Genomic DNA, 26164 nt, shown 5'->3' on the forward strand with positions numbered 1-26164 from the left:
AGTAAGCAGAATTCATCTGTAATTGCATACGTAGTAGCCCAAGAAATCTTACCAGCAGTTTAAACCCTCTAAAGAGGCCAGCTATTGCAGAAAGCACTTACAAATCATTACAGTATTGACAAACAAAACAAAAACAATATAGGGTCTCAAGCCGGCAGCTTTTTGTAAACTTTGTTTGTTTACCCTTCCATAGGCATGTTGACCCTTGATCTTGGGTGTCAGCGCAACTCAAACAAAACAAAATTCACTTCTTTAATTTTCATGAGCTGGATACACTGAGATGAATCATTGGGCATTTCTGTAGCAAAAGAAAATAGTTGCTATTCACTGGTTTTCACAACCAGAGGTGGTTTTGGAAGGTCTGTGCTGCTTTGTGAAGTCGCATACATTGTGGCCTGAGCAGGGTGAGCAGAACAAAAAGAGATTTCAGGATGTAGATTACTTTGTGCTTACCGGTATCAGTGGATCTCAGATTCTACTCTGATTTTCCCAGGTATTCATGAAAGGTGCCTCAAGGAATAACAAAATACAACACATTGTAATCAAATTTTCTTGTAACACCAGGAAAAGTTCTGAGTCCAATTCTTTTATTGCTTACTCAAAGAAATAATTATTCCTTCATCTTTTTATTTTTTTCCCCATCAAGTTTGGGGTCCAACCCAGTTATTGCTTTTTCTGTGTTCATGAAAGCACACTGAAGACTGAGTACTTGTTTACTGGTTTTGGTTCCTGGCTTAGGACCTGGGACTCAAGAAGCTCTCTGCCCTGCCACGAATGCAAATTTGACTTTGGGGAAAATTGCTGTGTCTTTGTTTCCTATCCGTATAATGGGAATAATACTGCGTGCTGTCATCACAAATATTTGCAAAGGTATGTACACAGAGAATTCCGAAATAGTCCTGTTATGGTTGTATATAATAAGTAATAAGTTAAAATGGTAGGTGCCAATTATTCCATTGGCTGTTTGGGTTGACAATAAATGCTGGTGTCAGTAACTTTATAAACTTTGGTGTAGTTATTCTGGGTTTGCATCAGAAAACAGAACGTGGCTTAGACATGAATTTCCTCTTTGAAATAACTGAAGTGACATCAGTGGAATTATACAGGAATTATTTTGGCATTGATACGACTGAAAGACATAGTGCTGTGTGAGTGCTTTGGCCTCGTACAAAGTGAGCTGTATTTGTAGTACAGGAGTTCAAAGCTGCTTCGGAACGGTAGTGTCCTCTTCACCATTTTAAGTTTTCAAGTACTGTAGCTAGCAAGTGGTGTTTCTGGAAGAACTTACAGGATTCAAAAATGTCCATGTCTTACACCCAATACTAATTATACACACAAATGACTTAATTCCCCGTATGACCTTTAGCACATCCATTTGACTAAAGCTTGAGAACTTAAAACTTTTAAAGCATTTTTGTGATAAACTAGGGTCAGAGATCTAGGCTGCTTTTCTTATACGTAACACTTTCTATTTCCAGACACTGTAAATATTGGCCTTCAGAAAATCTTTGTGTGGTGTTTACCCACATCGCTTTAGGGAAGATGAAGAAAGCAGAAAACGCCCACTGTTTCAAAAATTGGTGATAATTTTTAACTGCTTATATTTTTGCATGCCTCTTTTGAGACCCTCAGGCTTTATTTCCACCACCAGCACTACTAGTTCTGTACATTTCCCTCTCTCACTGATGCTAGTGTAAGTTGTAGTCATTAAACTTAACTACCTCAAGTTAGATAGATACTCAACACTCAAAAGAGCTCAAAACTCACGTAGAAGTTATGGATTTTAGGCATAGAGAAACAAGGACAGTTTGTTGAAACAGATTGGGAGTGCCTGAAGTTTGGTATTTGGGCCACTAAAAGGTTGTTGTTCTTCACTGTTTTTAAGTGTAACAGAATGAAATTAGGATTGAAATAGCAGGTTTTGCTATTCTGCAAAAGCAGCAATATCTGTTTTGTTAAGTAATTTCCCATTTCATAGCTGTAAAGTAAATAAATAAAATCTTTGTGCTGTTTAGTTGGAATTTAAAGGTTGGGTCCCATTTCTCTCCAAAACGTGCGTAGGCCTTCTCCCCCATTGTAGTGTGTGAATAACACCCACTGAACTCCATGCGACGTTTTTTTTTATCGTGTGGCTGAAAAGAAGAGTCCCTATTTATAGCATTCAAACATTGGCAGGTGCAAGACTGGTGAGAAACTTTAGTCTCACACATACAAACTAGTTGTTTAGGAGAGTCTTTTACGCGGTGGTAGCTGCTCTTAGCCGGGCCGCTAGAATCAACAGCGTTGCTCGGTGGCTGTCTTCTTGTTGAGAGCAATCATCTTGTATTTCTAGGAGGGTGTGTAACGAAGAAAGGCCCGATGGTGCTGATTGCAGTAATATACTTAGCTATGGCAGCTTTAGCTATTATTTATAGAAGTGCTAATTATATCAATAGAAATAGCAATATTAATACTGTTAAGTGTCAGAATCCATGCTTGACAGCATGAACTAAACGCAGCTACTGTGAAACAAAGCAGCCAGCTTGTCTCCCTTGTCAAACCACCAATATGCGTTTCAGGAAGAGTACACACCCACCTTAATTGCTTGGGGTCTCACCATTTTTGCTCATCTTGTTATATCACTATCATTTCAAGCTGAAAACTCACAAGACCGGCTGTTCCCTTGTAATGTAGACTGTATCCGAAGTCAGTCCGGAAAATTCAAACTGTGACTAAAAGTGTAACAGTGGGTTCCAGTTTAAAGCTGTCATCCTACAGTGCTGGAGACTGAAGAGTGTCTCGAAGTTCAGAATCTGACCCAAACTTCTTTTTTGAGTCTGTATTCTACCACTTCTTGTTTACAAAATAGTTTGTGAAAACTCACATAGGTTTCAATACCCACAGTTACCTGCAGACTACGTTATAACCAGCCTTAATTGGCATCTTTTAAAGGGCAGAAATCATATTACCAAAAAATAAACAAAACCAAAAGAAAACAAGAGCATATTGAGACTCATTTTCTGGCTGCTTTTTTAACATTTAAAATGTGCTTGATTTCCTGTCACAGCTCTTGTTACTTCTGCCTGCCTCTTGTGACAGTGTTTTAGATGGACTTCCCACAGGAGCTTACAAATCAAGCAGGTTAATGTCCTCATTAAAACTGAATAACAGTTTACTTTGGGAAAAAACATATTAAATATTTCAGGATATTGAACACCAAACTACTATTAAGCTTTAACTAATGCATTTACTTTGCTGACACTTGCTCTCCGATGGGACGTGTAGCTCAAGTTAATGTCACTAGAAGTGATGTTTAAGACTTCATGAGAAAGTGTTTCCAACCCCTTCTAGATGATTTTACTCTAATTCTATCAATCTGTACTTGAGAAAAAGTTTTAAATAAGTTATTTCAGCAACTTGCCATCCTTATTTTGGAAACGTACTGGGTATAAATGTCTCTTTTAGAGTTTTAAATAATCCTTTCTATGTCCTAGATATATGTGGTACACTGTGTAAAGAAAGTGACAGTCTGTTGGCCTCCAGACATTGAAAGAATGTCCTTAGCATGCTTTGCCTTTGAGGGTGAAATATAAGGATTGTTGCGAAAAGAAAAGGTTGGGGTTTTGTCACCCATGGTTGTGAACCTGCCTTAAGGTGTAACTGATTTAGGGGATCAGTAGAAGAGAAATGGAGGCACATGGCTAGCAGGTCAAGGTTTCTCTGTTGGCAAAGGGAGGTATTCTGTGTGGGTGCTGTTACTGCAGAACTGCATACTTCTGTCTTTCTCACTCTGCAGAATCCATTTGCAATAATGCCATGTGGGATACAGGGGCATCCCATCAGTAACAGGAATGGGGTTTGTTTGGGTTTCTTTTGTTCGTATTGCATTGCAAATTCTGCTGGTGTAATTTGCTTTATCAGCTCTTTTGTTTTTGTTGGGATTTTTTTTTTTTTTTTTACCTCTTCATTTGGCAATCCTACAGTTTACTTATCTATTATCAGAACCGTGTCAGACTGTGATGCGTCATTCTTTCTGGATCCAACTGCAGAAGCATCCCAGTACATGATGCAATCAAACAACATTCCTCCACTGGCAGATGTACACCAATCCCTTTGAAGTTTGTTAATTTATCGAAAATCAAAGCCAGTTTCAGTTCTATGCTGTAATAATACTGCTACTTTGTTATAACCTTTCCCATCGTTGGTCTGTAATAATGCTGGAACTCTTCTGCCATCTCTTTAAACTCTGTGAACAGGTGATCTGTGAGTAAATCTCCCTAAGGAGTTGCAAACTTTCTTGAATTATTTACACGTACTGTAGGAATTCTGTCTTGTATTGCATACTGGGCTGATTGCATAGATGATACAAACCGGATGATGCAGAAAGAAATGGAGGATGTACCTAGCACATAAGGATATGTGTTAGTCTTATATTATATAAAAAATAATTCCTATTGTAATACTGCTGGCTTAAGCTGAGTTAACTTGAGGGGGAAAAAAAATCACCCACAAAACTAGGATCTTGGTTATAGCCGTAAAGAGATCGTTGAGAAAGATTAATGGCTTAGAGAATAGTTTATGCAATAGGACAAAAGTAAAGAGCCTAGTTTAAGTACTAGTGGGTAACTGAAAGACGTCATCGCTCAGTGGTGGTGTTCTGGGGTATAATGAGCCTTATCCTCATCTCATTTGGCAAACGTGGTAATTCCTGGTAGGGTAGCAGGTAATTAATGAGTGTGCATGGAATATGAATTGTTTTTCTATCTTTACTTGTGCTTACACCACATTTAAGTTCAGTAGAGTAGAAAAAATAATTATCAGTTTTGAGTAATTTTGTGGGGTACTCCACTTTGTGAATAAATAAATATAGATCAGTATTTCCTTGAATATGCTTGTCATGCACATTTATTTACTATATTGTCATTTTGCCCTTTAAGTCGTTCCACATGTCACATTTTTCAGAATTTTACGTTTGTGGTTTGAAAACAAGAATTGCCTTGCCTTGTCCTGACCTGCAAGATGAGTAAGACAGAACCGTTTTTGTTACGACAGTGGCTGAGCACTTGTACTCTCATGGTGCAAACACATACTTAGGTTCACGATTTGTTTTCTGAAAAGCCTCGTGGACATTTGTTTAGGCTTTGCTTTTTGATCCAGTAAAATAGAACATTTCAGTCAAAGAGCATAGACTTAAACGGAACAGGTTGGCCTAAAATGAAGTTAACCAGAAATCAGAAATTGAGATGAAGAGGGTTAGTACTACCACTTTGCAGTCAATGGGTCATCTTCGTGGTGCCACATGGGAGACATTTACTCCATCTTGCTGTCCTGCGCCTGTTCTGTGGATGCCATTCTCTTGGACTGGTAATCTGGCGCTTTTTACCAATGCAGTACTGCTCCTGGAAAGCGTGATAACCTGGGCTTTGGGAAAAGAGTTTAAATTAATAGTCTCCGGATTCCCAATTAGTATTAACGTTATTTGCATGTATGTATTCTAACAGAAACTAGGAGTCCTGGATGAGATCAGTGCCCTATCCATTCTCTGTAAAACAGAGCCGCTGTCTCAGGAAGCTTATCGTTAAATAGGCAAGTCAGGTGAAAGGTAAGGGAAACAAAAAATTAGAATTCCCACTATAGCAACTGCGGACCAAGACACAGAAAGATTTAGTGACTTGATCAGGATAGTCCAGGGAAAGGAAGAGAGGTTTTCAGAGGCAACTAACTCCCACTAAAGCAAGCATGGGAGTGATGTGCCAACCTGCCATTTGTGCCTTTGAAAATTTCCCCAGGGAGTCTATTGTAGAGCCAAGCATAGAACTCTGATCTTCAGTCCCCCACCAGACAACCGTTCCTTTCTGCTTTAAGTGTTTTTAATTGAAAAGTACCATCTGAACAGTGTCTGTAAAGAATTACTTTTCTTCAGAACCTCCAAAAGAAAAGCAAAATGATGCGCTGCAGCAATAAATTAAGTAGTGATCAAAATAAAAACCACAGTCTTGTTATGAAAACCAGAACTGGTGGGTAAATGCTGTGAATTTATGACACCACTGAAAAAAAATATACTCTGGTAAATGTTAATACTTTTAGAACTAAAGATTTTTGTTTAAGTATTAAACTATTCAAATATTTTCTAAACAGACTACATGTAAAAGCTACGAATTGTTTAAAAAAAAAAAAAAAAACCAAAACAACCAAAGCAGAAGTTCACCCCTTGCCTTTCTTCAGGCACTATTTATATCTGTGTCGGTGTTTGTTTCAGAGAGTAAGACTGAAGCCCGTATGACCCTATCTTACTCTCCCCAAATAGCAGTAACGCTTTTCCTTTTTTATAGAGTTGTATGTATATTAACTCACACGTTCTCATCCCTTCATGAGGAGGTAGGATCTCCTCCCATTTTGCAGTTTGGGAAACAATAGCAGAACTCAAGGTTATACAAGTCCAGAGAAATTGTTAGATTCAGATTACACTGCTGGAGTGACCCATGTTCAGGCCACTCCAACACGTCCCCTAATAATATTTTACAAGCCTGAGCCATCTGTGTGTGATGAGATCAGAAGTAAGGAAGTCTGTAGTTGCCAAGAGAATTTTAGCAAGCAGAATTGTACAACTACAAAGAAATCCTATGGCATCAACAAAGGAAGCTCAGAAAAATACTCACACTGAGCTCTTTGGGACTGTTTTAATTGAAGGCTGTTTTGTTCGTATAAAATTTTAAGGGTTTGTTCTTCCTTTTGCGCACCTATTTGTTACTGACAGTATTGTAAGCTTTGTGTATGGTATTAGTAGTCTCCAAAATCCCATATTTTGCAAAACCCAGAAGATACTGTTTCTGCTGCAACTCTGTGTGCACTTGCAGGGGTAGCCAACCTTTTCAATGTGGCTGCATCCCAATGGCTTACCTTCCTTTCCCTCACGCCACCACCGCCACACCCCCACACACCCCCCTCCCCCCCCCAAGAATTCTCTATCCACTTGTGACCCATGGAGTTCTTGCTGTGCATGGACCTCGGAGGTATGATGGGCATGTTACTTATGTCTTCCTGCTTTTGTTTGTTTTAAGAAGCACTTCACAAAAGAAAATAAATACAAAAGATGGGCTTTTCAAAAGCTCTCAGCATCAGTCTAGCTCTTCTCCCTTTGAAGACAACTGGGACTTGACTTGACTGGAGATGGAACTAAGCCAACACTGAGCATTTTCAACACTTCTAGTCACAGCCTCTTCCCGGAGAATTTGTAATCTTACAAAAAAGATTAATTGATTAATACTGAGATTGACCAATGGATATGAATCTCTCCATTCATAGAACAGCTCTGATTTTGGAACAGAAAGTCTCTTGCGTTTTTGCTTTGGTTACTATGGGTTAAGTTCTATTAGAGTTTCTCCCAGTTTGTTTTATTAGAAAATGGTATTTATTTGACTTCGGTATGCTACCTAAAATTGTTATAATTTGTTTCTTTATTTCCATAAACATTGCTGTGTTTATTTTGGAAGGGTGGTTACTTAAGGAAAAAAAAACCAAAACAACAAAGTAAGCTTAAAAATATATTGGTTATCTCCCATGTCTAATTTTCTCTTGTAATCAGCCTATATGATTTTCCTATAGCACCAATCTAAACAAAAAAAAGGGAGAGGGAAGAGAGACATTAGGATCTATTTTCAGGATGGTATATCAGACCACACGCACTTACGGGGTATAGTAGATTTGTTATTTTGGGCAGTACTGTGGAACTTATGAGAAGCTTTCTTTTTTTATACAAAGTTAGTTCAGAGTAGATTAAAGTTTATTTCAAACTCAGCATATTTGACCTCAAGCATCATAAGAGTCATGTAGAATTGGCTCATGCTATTAAATTCCTACAGCGAACTCCATAATAATGATTAATTTCTTTCATAAACTCTCTTCATAATTAATACAGGTTTCATTGTGGGCACTGCTATTCTCATATTGATTATCTCTACAATTTAGATTGGACTCGTAAAATGATGTCTTTGTTTACTCTGATGACCAGACATTTATTTTACTTGGATAACTCTCATCATTTGTGAACTGAGCTGGGCTTATTGCTACCATAGAAATTACAAGTATTTCAGAGCTGTTTCATGTAAGAGCAGGGATAAATTTTTGGCACCTGAGATTAATAATACTTTGGTGTTCTCTGATGCTTCTCATCTGAGAATCTGAGTTCTTTATGAATGTCAATTAATTAAGCTTTAAGATACCCTCCTGAAATAAGGAAGCATTAGTAGCCTCTTGCACTGATGGATAAACCCAGGTTTAGAGATGTTGACTGACTTTGACTAAGTCACCTGCCAAGGTATCATGAATATAACCCAGGTTTGTCAATTACCAATCCTGTCCTTCAGTTGCGAGGAGTTTATTTCTCCTGGCATGATAATTTTTGATGTGGCACAGCTCCTTTTGGTAAAATACACTTTTTAAAAAGTTGTTATGGCTGGGGATGCTTCAGCTGCTAGAACAAGTATGGATCTTTCTTGTCGCTCTTTTCATCTCAGAAATAAATTAATTTTATTTCCGGGAGTGTCTCATAAGCTGCAGTTAAATCAGTAAACTTTTAAGACTCTAATAATCTCTTCTGGAAAAAGGGGGATTTTCAAATATCTGACAGACTTCAGGAGATGCAGCTTTAATGAGAAAACCAGATGATAATAAATGATGAGACTGAGATTTGAGCATTTGGAAGGAAAAGCCAGAAACCAGATTTTGTAACATCACTGTACACTTTATACAATGTTATGCAACAGGTGAACCTTCCTCTTGGTCAGTCCTAAGTATTAACAATATAAACCCACCTTATTACGATGTTAAAAAAAAAAAAAAAAATCATCTGCTTCTCTTACAGCTCTAGTCCTGAGAGAGCCCGAGGATGGGGGCAGTGTATGTTTCTAGTTCTGTTGCCCGGACTCTGAAGGGTCCTGAGTCTCACAGGAGCTGCTGAGCTCTCCTTGTTTTGTTAACTTCAGAGGGTGCCGGGGGAAGTTGCAGGGAGTGGGAGAAGGCAATCTTTGGAAAGCCTTGGAGACAAACAGGAATTCCAGTTGTTGAGCTGAATTCAGCCATCCTGCTGTTGCCAGACTTACAGGCGGGAGGGGCAGATGTGGATGTAACAAGCGGCACGTATATACACATTAGTACTTGCAGCACAACATCCCCCGTGCCTGAGGACAGTAAGTGCAACTGAGGACATAGTGGAGTTTGCAAGAGTACCTCACATGTTGAGATGCTTTATAGTCCCCCCTGTGAATAGCCTAGCGAAAACCATATGTGAAATATAAATATACTGGGACTTAAAAATGGAGCTGTATTCCAGCCTTTTAAGTTAATTTTGTAACATACTGCATCTCAGGGCTTAATGTGTGTCGTATCCGATGCTAGCTGAATAGTGCAGGGCTTAATAAATGCAGTATGTACTGGAGACACTAGTGGTCTGATGGAAAACGTGAAAGGCAAACAAGAAGATGGTGGAAGTAGCATATTTTAGTGAAAGAACAAATCCAGTTTGAACCAACTGACTGCTTGCTTCCTTTGGTCCGAAGGCAACAATGAACTCCTGTTGTCATGCTGAGTCAGTTTGCAGTGACTCACTTTATCAGTCTCAAAATTGTCCAGCATTTCATCAGAACTGGATTACACAATGGGTTTTTCCTTTTCCCCCTTTTTTTTTTCCCAATACACTTGTAATATTAATAGGCACGTAAATCATCTGACGTTAACATGTTTCCTCATTAACTTTTACTTTTTTAATTATAAGATTAGTAATCATACAACTTCCCAAAGAGGGAAATACAGTAATCCCAAATCTGACTTGAAATTCTAATGCACAAACTTTCTTAGTTATGCGCTTCTCTCTGTTGAAAATAAGTTAAAGCCTTTTGTTACTTTCCACAGGATATTGGCATAGCTAACATATGCTCACAATTGTTCAGCTGAGGTATGTGCTCTCTATTGGGTGTGGAGAGAAGATTTGTATGTGGAAACAGCAGCCAGTGTATCAGAGCTGAATTTTTCTCCCCAGCATGACTTTTTCAGTTATTTCTGCAAAAGCCTCTCAGAGAAAACACTCAATTGTAGTATTTTATCCACTGCAACAGTGCACGCATGTGATGTGATTTATTTTATGGGCATATTTATTCCTTAAGTGCAAAAAGAAACATGTAAAATGTGAAGTGTAGGGGTCTGTAATTAAAAAGTAAGAACATCCTCATGGTCTCCGTAGTCTGTGAAAGAAGTTAGCTCTGTGAGACTTCGTATCTAACTCTGCATGTCAGTGCACTTCACCAGATTCTTTGATTTTAGCACCTATGCTGTTACACAGCTTCAATCAAAGCGATATGACTAAACCAAAAATGTGTAAAAAGTGATGCTGAGTTGACTGGACAGCAATGCATCTGTTCTGAAATCCAGCATTTCTAAGTTCAGCCATGTTGTCTGCCCTAATTTAACATCTGTAATTTCCACCTGCATGATTAAATTAGTTGTGTTCAATCAAATCCATTTTGTAATTACATATTTAGGGCAAAAATATGGATCTTCAGTTTTTAATCTTAGAAGATTGGAGATACCTGGAATATGTTCTGTGCCTGTCCCAACCTCAACATCCTATCCTGGGTTTAATCCCACCCGTCTGTGTTTGGAATCAGTCCTGATGGCTATGAAATGGAAAGCTTCCAAGCGTCTTTGAATAATTTTTTAATTTTGTTCTTCAGTGGTTCTAGTTCTTTGTTGTTAATTAGATCAAACTACATTTCCACTGAGGCTGTAACAGTAGTGTCATCAGCCTGTAATCTGTCAAGTCCCTCTGAAACCTCCTTCAACTGCTTTTGTAAATTTAGTACCTCTCTGTAAAGTTCCTTGCAGAGTAAAATGTATGCTATTTTTTGATCAAAGGCCTCCTTGTTCTCAGTGCAAATTTCAAGACACTTGTTGATGCAAATGTAGAGGTGCATGTTCCTGAGAGGAACACCAAGTGTCTCTGGGGAACCAGGGACATCGGTCTTCCTTTATCACTCACATTTGCCAGGCTGCTGGTGATAGCAGAGTGATTTTTGCCTTTATGCCCTGCAGTACAATTTTGGGACAGTTTGGTTGTTACTTTTTCACTCGGTGTGGTTGAAATACACTAAGCAGCCTTGTATCAGAGGCAAAAGAAATAGTTTTAAACGTTCTTGTTTGAAGCTTGGTTTTGTTGTCTAACCAAACAGTAAAGACATCTTCTTCATAGTTTTTTCATTGTTTTTGGATGGTATGTTCGGTAACACTGCATCCGTATTTGTGGTTTTCATTTTGGTACAGAATTAATAGCAGCATACAAGGACTTGCATTTTATTGTCTGTGTTAGGAGGTTGTTTGTCATCTTCAGCTAGCCAACCTGTACTAATGTCACTGTTCAATGCTGTTACTTTTTCTTTTATTTCTCCCTGTTTCTTCACTTAGATATTCTTTTAGAGACTTGTAAATTCAGCTGTCCACTATAAGAAGTGTTTCAATCATTGCTATCAACCGTTCCTTTTGTGTTCCATTGAAGGCAGTATCATTAAGATAAAATAAGGTTGCATCTGTCCTGTTAAGCAGAGCTTTTCTTTATAGCATAATCAACCAGTAAGCTTATTTCTGGGTCTTCAAGACACAAAGGTGTCTAATGTTGAAGAGCATCCAGGAGGTTTGGAACACAGATTTAAATTGTCATTGCAGCTACGTTTAATAATGATAATGATAGCACTAAAAACATCTCACTTTAAGGATCATCAAACTCATCAGAGTTCTGCTTCAGTAGTTTCATGTAAAAGAACATCTCATCTTGAAGGGTCTACAGAAATGAATTGTCTGTACTTTTTGAGATGGATGTGATTTCATCCTGACTTCTTGAACAGTTTTTGACAATGCCTACACTATACTGTTAAATAATTGTCTTGGGTTTTGTATTGCTTTGGTACATGCATACACTTGTTTCCTGTTGCTTTCTTCAACTTCTCTTGAAGCCAAATAAATTAATATTCTTATGCATGTTAAGCATGAAGCTCCACTTTATAACACTGGTATCTTTATTATTAACAGTACAGCAAGAAACCTGCTGTCTGGATTTAATAGTTAGGAATAAAAACCTGAGCGAGATAGCTAGCTTTTGTTAGACCCTTGTTATAGAATACTCTGACTTCTTAATGGTGGTTTTTAGATCCTGAAAATATTGTAAGCTCATGTTCAAAACTAGTTTCCTTTAACCTTCTTTTTAGCATCTGATGACAAATGATTCCATCGACTAGTAGCATCTCTCTCATCAGGCCATGAAAGCATTGCTTATTCCCCACATAAGTAGGCAGGCAAAAGTGGATGATTTTTGCTGTCTTTTACAAGGGACAGAAATCTTTATATTCCTGTCACTTCCCTAGTAAGTTTTAGAATATTTAAATTTTGCATTTGCTGATTGAAATTAGAGCGTAATTTTTCAGGTGTCACATGTTTTTATTCTTTGTTATTTTCATGTAAACATTTCTGAGTGGCAGATCCTGAATAGTCAGCACTAATAGAAAAATGCTTCTGGATTGTTCCTGTATCTGACAGTGTAAATATAGGTATCACGACTCATGGACACTTGGCCAAGCTGGATGTAAGCAACAGCAGCAAAACTTGTAACATCTCCCTTGGGACAATTGTGAGGGGCTGAGCAGAGTTCTGCTGTAACTCCTGATACAGTAGATACAGGCCTGACATCTTGGGTCAAATGTATTTCTGCTTTTGAAGCTACCTGTAGATTTGTCTGTTGGGGCTCCATCTCATCCATCCCATCTGTGTGAGTTTTGGTTTGGTGTTCAAACGGGAGAGCATGAGGACCTCTCTGAAAGCCAGCGTTCCTCAGATGCTTTCCATTGCTGAAAAGAGAAGAATGTGCTTATTTACCAGTACCACAGAATTTGTGTGGCCTTTGTTCATCTTTGTCATTGGCATATTTAGTGGTCCTCTATACCTTATTGCTTTTTTCTTTTTATGCTCTTTTTTTTTTTTTTTGCTTCAACCTCTCTCTTGGCCACAAAGTGTCTATGTGACAGTATTACCTTCTCTATGCAGTCTTAGATGTAGTTCTGTTAAATGAAAATTTAGCTGTCAGTTTCACAAGTAACATTAATCGACAGTTTCTCAAAGATGGGGGGTACACATACTGCTTTAAAAATGAGAAGGGGTTGTTGGGTACTGTGGGAAGTCCCGAGAAGCTTTCTGGGGGTTGAGAGCCTGGCCACAGTGGGAGAATGAGTGGGGTGGCAACTGTGTGGGATGGTTTGCTCTTCATCCATTGAGTACTTCCTTGTCCCCACAGGCATGGTCTTCAGTCCAGAGCTCTGCTCAGAAATTCCCAGGGCTTGATCTATTCCTGTGCACATGAGACTACAGAGTACTGAAAGGCTAATTTAGCAGGAGGGAGCTGGGAGAATGAAGGTAGACCAACCATGTTCTTTTACTGTAGTGTGTTGGGTTTTTTTTACATGCCACGGTGAACACCTCTTCCCAGAAGCATGCTGGTATCTGTGATAAGGGAAATTCTTTTTTACCCCAAGCAGTATTGGGTAGGAATTTTTCTTGAACTGAAGGGACTTCAGTTTGAACTCAGATCCATGAAGTTATGGGTGTTAATGAGTACTTCCAAAACACGAGTGTTTCCTGGCCATTTAATTGTGACAATAGAGTAATTCAATATACAATGTTTTACTTTATTGTTTACTTTATGATACAAACCTTTATGCTCTGCCTTTGCCACAATTTTCAGCATGCTTCCTAGTCTTTAATCTACTCTTCTTTTAACTGGTAGAAAACAAATCGGAAATCTCTTCTTTTACATTTGTAGGGAGGGGGGGTTTAATACTCCTTGAGGGGAACGAGATAACTTCATGCAGTTTTCCCTTATTTTATTCCCTGTTTTGCCTGTCTTTTCCTTGATGGCTTTCATTCTTCGATCAATTCCATCAATTTTAATTGGAATTTTTTTTCCTGTCTTCTCTTGTGATAAAAAGGTACTTTCATGTCATCTGTTTTTTTGGGCCCAGTGGTAAAAGGGCTGTCTTTGGGAATTTGGACATCCATTTTCCATTAAAATGAATGGAATAAAGTGTTAGTATCTTGCAGGGATTTGAACACCTTTGAGCTATTGTGAAGCAAATATTCTTGTTCCTTTGAAAGGGAGCTCTTGCCATAGACAGGGATGGATAATCCTGAGCTTTGAGACCTGTGGATAGTGCTGACAGTCTGTAAGTCAACTTTTTGGTTTCATTTGTCTTGCACATAACTTCTTTTCTCAGAGGAGTAGCCTGTAAAGTAATGCCAAAGAAATTCCAACATCATTAAGTACCTAACAGCAAAAAATCATAGCAATTGTTATGTTGTGGCTTCTCCAGAAAATGATGTAATTTATGTCCTTCATATTTTGAGACAGGGGTCAGACTGAGCTGACTTTTATCGGTATGGTAAACTGGTGCTTTTTTTCCATGGTGGTTGACTTCTCGTGCTCCAAAATTAAGCTTTAATTTAGGAGGTAAAAAGCTCGTAGCCTGCTTGACTGTGAGGTTCTAATTAAAGATTGCACTAGATGTGAGCTGACACTTGTTTTTTTGCAGTCAGCCTCCTAATACAAGAAGTCTTGGATGTTTGAAGCAGTGTTGGCTCTGAAGACTATTGACATTCATTTAAATGTTAAAGCCCTTTACTGTTTTAGTGGGTTAGTTTGTTGGGTATTTTCCCTCCAAGAAATAAGGCAGGAAACAAAAAGAGATCCTGTTGTGGAGACCTTGAGAATTGTTGTCACATTTTGATACCTCGAGCCCAGAGTAATGTTTAGACTGAAACAGCAGTTTGGGAGAGTAATGCCCCATAAATTCTCTTCATTATAACACTGTGACTACCTTTCTGATACCTGTTTGTAAACTGTGAATGGTTATCAGCAGTAGACGCACATGTGAGCTGGATGTGGTGCCTGAACAGCCAGTTCCAGCTCTCACGACAGAATTAGATGTGTTGTACTGTTAACAGGGCCCTTGCAATTTCCCCCTGCAAACTCATATCTTGTAACCCCCAGTGAATTTTTATGGTGTGTTACAGCTTCACTGTATGAATCCCTAGGAATTCCAGATTGAAACTCAAGCTTTACTTACTCAATTGGAAGGATGCATGATGTATAGCTTCATATTTATGTGGGATTTCTGTCAGACATTATTTTTGTCTCGTGCTTGGTGCCTGGCCCAAAAATGGTTTGCTGAAGCTAGTTGAGACTTTCATTTAGCTGTAGTGGGTAGTACCTTTGTTTCTGAAACAGAAAGCTTTAAGGTATACTGGCATTTATGGTTCTAACATCTGTGATGTTATCACAGTGTGGTAAGAACAAATGTTGATTCATTCCGAGACCACAACAGAGAGTCCTTAAAAGTCATATTTGTACCCTGATTCTTACCGATATTTTATTGGCTTCAGGACAACTCAACAAATGGAACAGTAGGCCAGCAAAGTACCAGTTAATGTAAAGTTATCTTTATTCCAACTTCTGTTTGTTTTGTTGGGTTTTTTTCATTGCATACTACCAAATGGTTTCACAATGTGACCTCTGATTTTGAAACAAAACAAATTCCATGTTACTTAGTACTGATTAGTGCAATATTAACATTGATTCTTTATTTACTCAAAAATCAGGAAATTAAAGTTCCCCTGACAAACTTAATTATGCCTAATTGCACAGATATTACAAAGGGGATCTCTCATTACATAATCAGACCATCTTCATAGCAATACCAAATATTACAGTCCTAGCTAATGATTGCAAAGAAAGCTATAGAAAAGGAGCCCTTTGACCATAAAGTAATAATCTAACTCAGGCTTGTTAGAAAACCTGATTGAAGAGTAGCATTGAAGTTGGTACGCTTTGTTTCCATTATAGAATTTTGAAAATATTGTCACCTTGTTCTGTATGTTCTAATTCTGTAATGAAAGACCCTTTTGTTCAAATACAGGCAAAATAAAAGGGTTGTTTGTCTATAGGATACCCTAGCTCATTTCTGTCAGGCTTACACCACCACTAACCTCACCAGATCTTCCAATTTTTGATAGGTCTGATTGAAAGAAAGGCTGTTATCTCTGTTCATGTGTAAAGTAAGACCTGAGGCTTAATTGTCAGTGAATAAAACTTTTTGCTTTTAATTTCTTTGGCTTTAAAAAATAAACTCTTTCATCTTTTCCTTACAAAATGAATTTCAATTAATATTTCCGGAAAAGAAATGCACCTCTAAATTTGTCCTTTAAAACAGCTGAGTAAACTGTTCAGGTTAACAAAAAATATTCTCCTTTAGGCTGAAATTAAAGGACTAATCAAAACTAGTCTTGCCTAGTTTTTCTAAAATAATTTACCTTATATAAGGTAAAAAAATATTCAAACCAGGACATTCCTTTTCTTTATTGCATCTAGTATTTATTCTTCAGAAACATCTTCTGACTAAAAGTTTCCAAGATGATTAATCCTGCCAAGCTACACACAAAAATAACCCCCATGAGGTGGTCTACAGATAATCAAGGTTTGTGAAAGTGAAATTTTATACTTACTTTTTGGTGGCGTTAGCACTAGTAAAATAGTTGCATCCTTACTAGTGTTTCCTGTGTGTTTGATACAGAGGGCAGCAGTTAAGTTTTTTCTTGGAGTGGGCTTCTCAGACTAACAAGGCTTGTTTTGCTCATTTCCATTTCTTTACTCCATGGTCTCTGTAATTTTTAGTTTGCCCCAAAACAGAATCGGGCTATTTTATATACTCACAGGTGAGAGACAGTTAACTGCAACACCCCCAAGTCCCTGTGCCTGGTATTTTCTGTTAGCTGGCTGTAGGATTTTAGGGGCATATATCCAGAAACACTAAGCATGGGGACTTAGCAAGAATTTGGGCCATCTGAATCTGAGTCCTGGGGTGAAATTTTGTGCTGAGCTGCTTCAAATTGTGATACAAGCCATACAGCTCTGACAAAAACCCAGCCTTTTCAGTAACATACAGCTCCAGTCTGCCTGGTAAATGCATTGGTTTCTCTTTGCCTAGAATACATGAAGAGAAACATAGGAACTTTCACATAGTGCTTGTATTTGAGGAAAATAAACCTACATCAGCTGAAGGGACTCCACAGTGAATTATTAGATGAAAAATGGCACTTAGTGTTGCTTCCTTCAAATACTACAGCATTATTGTACACGCTGTGATGATTTTTGTGTGTGTGTGTCATATAGCCTTAGCTTTAAGAAAAGAAACAGTTTTCTAGTTTTTATAATTGTATAGAAAAGCTTAAAACGTACTTGGGAGCATAATAAAGATTTAAAAAAAAAACCCAAAACTGGCTTTTAAGACAATTGCATAACTTTTAGATCCTACTATATGATTTTTTTGATGTTTGTCTCTTTTCTGTAGAGGTGTTTTTTGTCTGCTTCACCTATAGATAATCAAATAAAAGTTAAAGAATGGAATTCCTGTCTTTGTTCATATGATACACTTAAATTGCATTTTTGTTTTTATTTTTCCAGAAGTGGCTATTCATTTGGGGGGCAATACTCTCAGATGTGATATTCTAAACTAGAAGATTATTGCCTCTTGAAAGAATAGTATCTTTGAAAATGCTGACATAAATATTTTCCAAGTAGGATGGATTCATGCTCATAAGCTTGTGAAAATATTCAGTTGCACCCAGAGGGTAAAATAACAGCTTCCAAAATATTGCTAGTAATGCCTCATGCTTTTTTTCCATATAAAGCAGATCTTCATTCATGATAAACTTAGTGCATCTCAGCTGATATGACAATCACTAGAGTTGCAGAAGTTTGTTTTGGTTTCGTTTGTTGTTGAGATTTGTTGTTGTTTTTCCCTACTACTGAAAGAGGGTGAAAGTGAAGTGATGGCCACCTAGAGCTTCAGCTTTTTCACTGTGGCGCCTATCATAACTGCCTGCAATTATTATGACAGCAGTCAAATCCTCCTGCATGCTCCTTAACTTTCTGGGACAAAAATAGAAGCCTTTGATAGTCATCCTAGTTATCTGGTAGAAGAGAGTGACGGATGTGCATCCTGACTTGTTTGTCACCATAGCTCCTTTCAGATGGTAAAACTACTTTTTATGATTTGTTGTTCTGTTTGGGATGGATTCAGTATGGATTTACATAAGTAAATCATCAAATTTCTAGACCTTAAATGTTGACTGAACTGCAACGTGGCTCTTTATAATTGAATTATAGGTAACCTTTGGAAACCATATAGTGATCTAATAGAGGGTGCAACATACGATGCAGTAGGCTGTGTAACAAGATCTGATTCCATTGTAACTCCACAGCTTGGATGAGGGCCTTGCACATTAGCTCAACAGCTAAATTGGTCACAAATGGCCTGCTGATGTAAATAAAGGTAGTATCCCAGCAATCTGTAAGTAGAGAGGATGAACACATACATAGTTAAGGCCACATATGTAAACTGCAGCCTGTTTGGTGTTAAATAATTGTAACAGAATCTACACATTCAAGACAGAAATCTAATGTGAACATCCCAAGTGTGTGTGGATGTACGTGTAATGGGGAGACGGGATAAAGCATGTGGGAGTCAAAGGACTTTTTGTGTGGCTTTGGTTTTGAATTGGAAAATGGTATGTTGGTAGGGTGCTGGTCTTCCGGAGTTTGTTTTATGGAGACTCTCAGTCCTTGTAGGTGGTGATTGATGCACACCACTGTTGATAGGTATAAAAGCAAGAGGCTGGCTTTGTTGGGACTAAATGTCTTACATTGCCTAGATCACACTGTCAATTTGCTAATGTAGCAGCAATATTTACCCAAACAGTACTAGAGTAATGCGGTACTGTTGTGTCTGACATGGGATTATTATACAGTGGGTGCACCATTTTGCAGCCTGTGTGCAAAGTGGCCTAAGGTTTGTAAGGGAACAGTCATTGTGCAAAGTGCTCCTTTCCAAAGTGCTGGTAGTGTCATTGTAGGAGGAAGTGGGCTTTTGCAGTACTTGGTACATAACTACTTGCAGACAGATTTTCACAAATCCATTGAAACTGTTGGAGATGTATCAGCTCTGCATCTGATCTATTATTCAGGACATTCTGGGATTAAAAAAAAAAACCCAACAACATTCAGTTCTGGTTCAGCAGGTGCACCCCAGTCTTGCCAATCAATTGGGCTGTCTGAAAGCCTGATCCATTGAGGCAACACAGCCTGAGCTTCTGAGCAGGAAGGTGACATCCCAGTCTCACTTCTGTTCTTAACAGTGATTAATTCTTTCCACTTAGTTTTTACTATCTGTAAAATAGGAATTACAGTAGCTTTTTGCCAAAGGAAGTTGTGAGATTTGACTTGTTCATATATATGTGCAACTGAACTATGGAATGATGGATCAAAGTTGCTAAATTAAAGGAAAGTATTAGTTATTTGGAGGTCTGGCAGTAAGTAGTGACTGCTGAGATGGGAAAACAATTGAGATTCTTTGCATATTGAAAGGCACCAGATATTTCTCTCCTTCTGTCCTCAGCATTTTCTCCAGTAAATCTGCAGGGATAAAGAGATTTTTTGTGGTTCTTCTACATTTTTGTTGGCCCCTGCTGATGTAAGTCAAACATACTGTCCTCCTGTTCTCTTCAGGTTTTAGAAAACCTATTTTTAATCACTTCATACAGGTATCTAATTTGAATCAGCCTGCCACACTGCAGGACTCGTGGTTTTTTAATTGGCATCTTTCTCATTACGTTTGAACAAAGTTGCAGAGACACTGCAGGACACCAGTAGAGACATCTGAATCACCAATCCTGTTGGGCTGGCAACATGATGGTGTGATATACCAGGGGAGTCTAGGAGATCTGCGTATGTGGTGAAGGGGAGTAAGTGGAAGCAATCAAGTCCAGACGTGTTGCTGTGAGTGATTCTAGGTCTAGCCTATACCATCTGAAAGAGAATTGTGACAGAAATTTGCCTGGGATTTTTAACACCAATATGGTTTTAAACCAGCCTGGTTTCTAAGAACAATTCCCGGGATTCTAATGAAGTGGAGCTCCCTGAAGGCATTGATGGAACTGGCCTAGGGCAGGTATGTGGAGTACATCAAAACCAGTGTGTTAACCCAGCACAAGGATGGGCAGGATACCCAACCAGTTCAGGGACTCGGTCTCACTTAAATTTCTTTAGAATTTGAAAAGCAGCCCCTAGATAACTACTAGGAGGTCAGGTTTGTTGTTTTTTTTTTTTTTTTCAAAGGAAGTAGTTCATAGCCTCAGGCATGGTTACATAGATGCCATGACTCCTTTTCCAGTTGTGATGGCTTAGCAAGATGCCTCTAAACTCAGCATGTTGATGCACCTGGCAACACAAAAAGGAGAGACCAGAGCAGTACAGAATATGTTATTTGGCACTGAAGCACCTTCCTTCCCTCTTAGTCCGTCATCCAGAATCTTGTCATTTGCAACACTTTCACAGTTCTGGTGGACAGTTTGATTTTTCTTCTCTCTCCCTTACTGCTGACGCTCAGTGTGTTCTTAGGGCTCTGCAGCTCTCTGGGAGAACTGCAGATGGGTGCCCCTGCTGCGCCAAGCACCAGAATTTTCCACTTGCCTTATGGTGCTAGTCATTTTTTAATTCTTTTAAAGGCTTTGCTAGAGGGGTTGGGACTGCTTTGCCTCCCTAATGCAAATTACTGGAGATTAACTCTGAACCAAGAAGACAAGTTTACAGAAAAACAAAACCAGGAGTGTCATCTGCTGGGTAGACCAGCATTGCCTGTTCTTGCATTCAGGATGGATAATGCAGCCTTTTACTGAGACGGCTGGGAGCCCTGTGTTCCAGCCTCTTGTGGGGTGACCCCATGTACGGCGTAACCAAAACTTGGTGTCTCTGCCATGGGAGAGGTGCACTCCTGGGCACGTGACAAGAGTTTGCTTGCCTGTTCTGTTGCGTGACCAAGCATAGGCCAGCCATGGGACTGCCATGCAGACCCTCACCATCACACGGCAGGTGTGTGTCCTGTCCTGCGACAGAGCTGAAAGCTATCTGTAGTTACCCATCCTCTTCCTGCAAGAACCAAGAACATAGCCATCAACCTATTCACGTAATGGTGAGGAAGAATTGCAGGTCCACAGGAATGTGACATGGCAGTGAGCAGGCTCGCCTTGGCATTTTGAATCAAGCAAGAAGGCAAACATTTTTTATGTTGGCAAAACATTAAATTGTGATTCGCTCTGCAGTTGCACCACTCAGGCTGTTTTTACGCTCTTTTTATATGGCTGAGGTAGACTGAATGATTCATAAAATAACAGAGAATCAGACCATTGATGGTTTGGATTCATTTAGAAAGACTTGCAGGCAAGGAACCAGTTGTGCGGATCACATCTTGCGAGGTTTTTCATTCAGGTCAGAAAAATACTTGGATTTTATAAAGATTATAGCTATTTGGATTAATTTCTGATTGAGGGCCAAAACTAGCTTAAGTTGGAATCTCAGTCATATTTGTTTTCAAACAGCCTTGAGGTTTGAAAGTGTTTGGTTTTGGTTCTACAGTTCTGCGTGTACACAAACCCCATGCAACTTTGGAAGGGGTGGCTTTGGGTTCTGGTTTGGGTCTGGCGCTAAGCGTTGCAATAACTGCATGGAATCGGGCTCAGATCTAGCGTTCTTACTGAGATTCAGGCTTCCTCCAAATACGAGGAAGTTTGGCCTGTGGCCCTGGTTCAGGTACATAAATTACGCTTGTAGAAAGCTAGAGGAAGTAAGGATCTAGATGCCTCCCAGCTTATAGGTTTTGGATCTGGGTCTGTTGCAAATCTAAACATTTTTTGGACTTAAGTGTTTCTGCCTTAGTACTTGGATTTCAACCTGAATGTCTCTTAAATATGAAGTGTTCAAGTTGGTATTTTATCCCAACTTTGTACATTTTTGAATCTCTCTTCAGATCTGTATGTGTAAGGAATTAATGTTAGCTTGGGGTCAGATGTTCCAGAGTACGAAGAACTACTTACATCTGATACCCTCCTTTTAGTGTAGCTCTAGTTTAAAATTTTCAATTCAGAGACTCTTCCTATCATTTGAATGGAACAGGAGTACATAAAAACTTGTGATTTTCATCAGCTGGTTTTGATACAGGTCGCCTTGATGAAAGTATTTGTATTTTTCCCATAATATTCTCCATAATATTCTCCATCATAAAACTCTGAGAGACGCCAGGCTGAGATAGGAGGACGAAGCACTATATATTTGTGGTACCATCTGCTTGTGAAACTACAGCTGAGTCCATTTTAAAGATGGAAAAACTGAGGCAATGAGTGGTCAGTTGGCCAGATTGAGTTACCAGTTAGAAGCAAAGTCTCCAAATGCTCCTTGTGCTTTCCTGACCTTACATACCTTCAATAAGGTGAATATGCTCATAAAATCCAGAGAAGCAAGTATGTAACAGGGCTAAGTTTTTGCAATATATATTTGGAGTAACTTGTAAGAGTTGCCTCTATGTATGCCAGGTGTGTAGGTAGCTAAATTTTACAGAATGAGATGCACAAAGTCACCTAATAGAGCTTTTTACTCTTTATATTTTACCCTAAGGTAAAAAAAGGCTGTGTTTTGATGAGAACACGAATGAAAATTAACCTTTTGAAAAAATTACTTAATCCTTCTGTATTTACTGTATATTTGGATGAAAACCGAATGTTTATAAGCGAAATACAAAAATGTGTAGCGGTTACCGGTGAACAAAACTAATCAAATTCACAAGTCACCAGGCTGGTTAATATTAGACTCTGTGGATCATGAATATCCAGCCAGCCTGATGGTACAAATCCATGAATCTAGGGAGTCTACCTGTCTCTTTTAGTCAGCAGGCTATCCCTTTTCGATCACTACAATTTAGGCATATGTTGCCTAATAATAAATGCGATAGTAAAAATTTATTTTGGGAAGCAGGATGTTTTAATAGAGCTTTAGATTAAAACTGCGATTCATTTATTCATTTTACTTCATTTTAGCCAACTACAAGCTAGCTGCCTAGCCTAATCTGGTTGTGTAGGCTTCTTCCTCGGTGGAAAAAGCTGGGATGAATTCCTTTTGGGAGGTGCCTGTCTCTCCACTGACAATAGAGGGAGCCTACACAACTGGCTTAGGCAGGACACTTCACTTTTAGGGGGGTACGAGTTACTCCAGGCAAATTCCGTGTTAAGCAGCAGGACATTTGCATTCTTGTCTGTTTTCCTACTGATTTACAGCATAACCTTGGGAATGTCACTTAACTTTTTGTTGTTGTTGTTTTGTTCTCTCCCTAACCCCCTACCCCCCCGACCTAGTTTCTCCATCTAAAAAATACCCCGTGGATAAAGTTCCCGGGGAGTCTTTGTCCAAAGATGAAATACAGGTGCAAAATCTTATTTCCCTGCTTATGCTACTTTCCCATGCCTATAGTTGTCATTAAAATCAACAGAATTTTTGTGACAGCGTAAGTTTACATGTGATGAGAGGCAGGGCTGAGTGAAAATTATTTTAGAAGCAGCATGTATCTTCTCCAGATATGACAGAATATTGTAAAAATAAAAATCTAGTAGCTGGCTATGAGTATTGATTTTTCCCATCTTTGCCTCCCCTTCACACCTTCCCCCTAGCCTCCCGCTCCCCCCGCCCCCAGCAAAAAAATCCAGGGAGTGGGGAGAGCGTTCTTCAAATTAGACCTGTATTTTAAATAACCTTGGCCTGTTTGCAACTGGGAAAATGTTTTTTTTTTTTACTTGAGAGATTTATTTCTGTCCTTGTAACACCATGTACTATATGCATTGCACCTGTTCAGACATAAGCACAGCACATTATTATAGCTGTAGGGGTAGAAGCTTCCCAATATATGTTTTTGAGAGGAGGGAACGCTGGGGAGAATAGCCCTCTCTTTTCAATTGTTTACCGAGCAGTCTCTTCCGAAGACTTCTTCCTCATCAAGATCAATTTTCCCTGCTCCCCTATTGTCTGGGGAAACCTATCTTCAGGAGCGTCTTTCTTGAAAGATCTCATGACTTTAAAATCATCAGTGGGCTTTGTGTAGTCTGCCTGTCAAAAGAGATATGTTTACACCTTCCCTGCATGTGTTAAAGCTATAAGGTTACGGAGCAGAATGGCTGATAACGTTCCGGCGCTTCGTGCTAATATGCACCCCCCCAAAAAAAAATGTATTGATGATAATTATACGGACTGTCTGAAACAATGCGTTCCAACATCCTGTAACATAAATAAGAAAGGTGGAGCCAGCCGGCGCTAAAGTGTTTATTTGCCAGCGATCCTGCTCAGCCCCGTATACCTTTTCTACGCTGCCTCAGCCTGGCAGTATTGAACCTGTTGCTGCATTCGCCGAGTTGTATTTTGCTAGCTAGGGGAAGGAGGGTTGTCTGCTGTCTGGTAGGAGGGCTTTGTCTGTGTGCGCCTTTCTCTCCCTCTCTCCCCCTCTCTCTCTCCCTGTCTCTCGCACTCTCGCTCGCTCTCGCTCGCTCTCTCGCTCGCTCTCCCTTCCCCGTCTCTGTGGTTTGTAAGGTAGGTTGCAGTGTGTGTATATACACAACATCAAGAGCAGGAAAATGGACTCATTAGGGAGGCAGGCAGTCATTACCACTCACACTGTACTTCCAGGGAGACAGCGACTATGAGGAGACAAACTGAGGACTGGGGAACAAGGTAGGCCAGTCAACTTTTATAAAAAATAAAAGAATAAAGCCTCTGCTCGCCTTAAACCACCAGCACTTCTTTATTCTCTCCCCCCCCCACCCCCCCTCGATTTTTAATTTAGAGATGTAAGTTTGCCAGACCTATTTGCTAGCTTAAAATTCGGAACATCTATAGAAGGCCTTACCCTCTACGAATGTTTCCTCCCCCCCCTTCTACTTATTTAAGGGTGTGCCCCCTTATGATTCCCTTTAATTACTTACCCCCCCCCAGTCACGAAGGAAACAAATATGTTTGTTTTCCAACAGTAGTTCCAAGTAAATCAATATCTTTCACTCTTTTAAAACAGCCCTCTCCGTGTGTTTGTGGGTCTCTTTTTTTCTTTTCTGTTTATGCAGTTCCATCTGTCCGTCCGTGTATCATGTTCTCCTTATTTACTGCTAAATGGGGTTTTATTAGTATTTGCCAATGACTTTTAACTGTAATGCCGGTGACCAGGGTTAACGGTGACTCTCCTTCTTTGTTTTCTATATATATGCACACTGTAAGTTTAAAGTCCATGCTTGGCATACAGTAAATAAAAGCAAAAAAAAAAAAAAAAAAAAAAAAAGAGAGAGAGAGAGAAAGCAGGTTCCACTCCTCCTGACAGGATTTTTATTCGGGAGATTTTGCTGTTTGTCTGTTTCGGTGTGGGGGCGGAGGGGGTTAATTTTGGTTATTGTACATGTACTTTTTCCTCCTGGATATTTTTAACGTCTATTTTTCATTATTAGTATTTTTCCAGTTTCCTTTACTAGGAAGAAAGGGAGACGTATATTCCAACTTTTATGTTGCTGATCTAATGTAACATTCTGGAGGCATCACTGGGTTAATAAGAATTCAAACTTTCTAAGAGGGAGTTTGTATCCTTGGCTGCCCCCCACCCTCCCACTTTATGCATGGTTATGCTTGTGTTTCCGTGTGTACTGCCGGGGAAGGAAGGGGGGAAGGGAATAGATATTTTTTACAGTGGTGGCAAATTATGAAATCTATCGAGCCGTTTTGTCCAGAAATAGTAACTATTTATTTACCATTTTTCATTCCACAAATATGCTGCTTATTTGTAATTTCAAACATTGAAGATTTTCTCTGAATTAATCTCTTTTTTTTTTTTTCTCTTTATTTTTTTTTCCTCCTCCTTTTTTTCTGGGGGGGGGTGTGGGGTTTTTGATGCATTTCATATCATAGCCCATTTAGCATTGTTGAGTTTTTGGAGCCCAGATTTATCATGGGTTCTAAAGACTGCTTAAATTGATCCATTTGAAATGGCCTTTTTATCTGAGCTCCTGTCAATTTCTGTTGGAGAGTGAAACTGCTATTCTGCTGGTAACAAACAAACCAAAAAAAAAAAAAAAGAGGAAAACAAAATAGAAAAGAAAAAGAGATAGTGGAAGTGAGTTACATAAAATGTTCTGGAGAATCGTAAGTAATTATGTAAAATGGACGCTGACCAGTGGAGATCTCTCAACA

General features: G+C 39.0%; 1 protein-coding gene across 1 annotated transcript in view; it reads left to right on the forward strand.

The window, feature by feature from the left end:
* The window catches only part of ZBTB20 (zinc finger and BTB domain containing 20), a 518279-nt gene that overhangs the window by 4098 nt on the left and 488017 nt on the right, over nucleotides 1-26164 (forward strand). The window contains exon 2 of the mRNA XM_080393607.1: nucleotides 647-24667. The gene's annotated coding sequence lies outside the window, so the exon portion shown is untranslated. The remainder of the gene's footprint in view (nucleotides 1-646; nucleotides 24668-26164) is intronic.

This window comes from Falco punctatus (genome assembly GCF_963210335.1).
Source record: "Falco punctatus genome assembly, chromosome: 6".
In the NCBI taxonomy this organism is placed as follows: Eukaryota; Metazoa; Chordata; class Aves; order Falconiformes; family Falconidae; genus Falco; species Falco punctatus.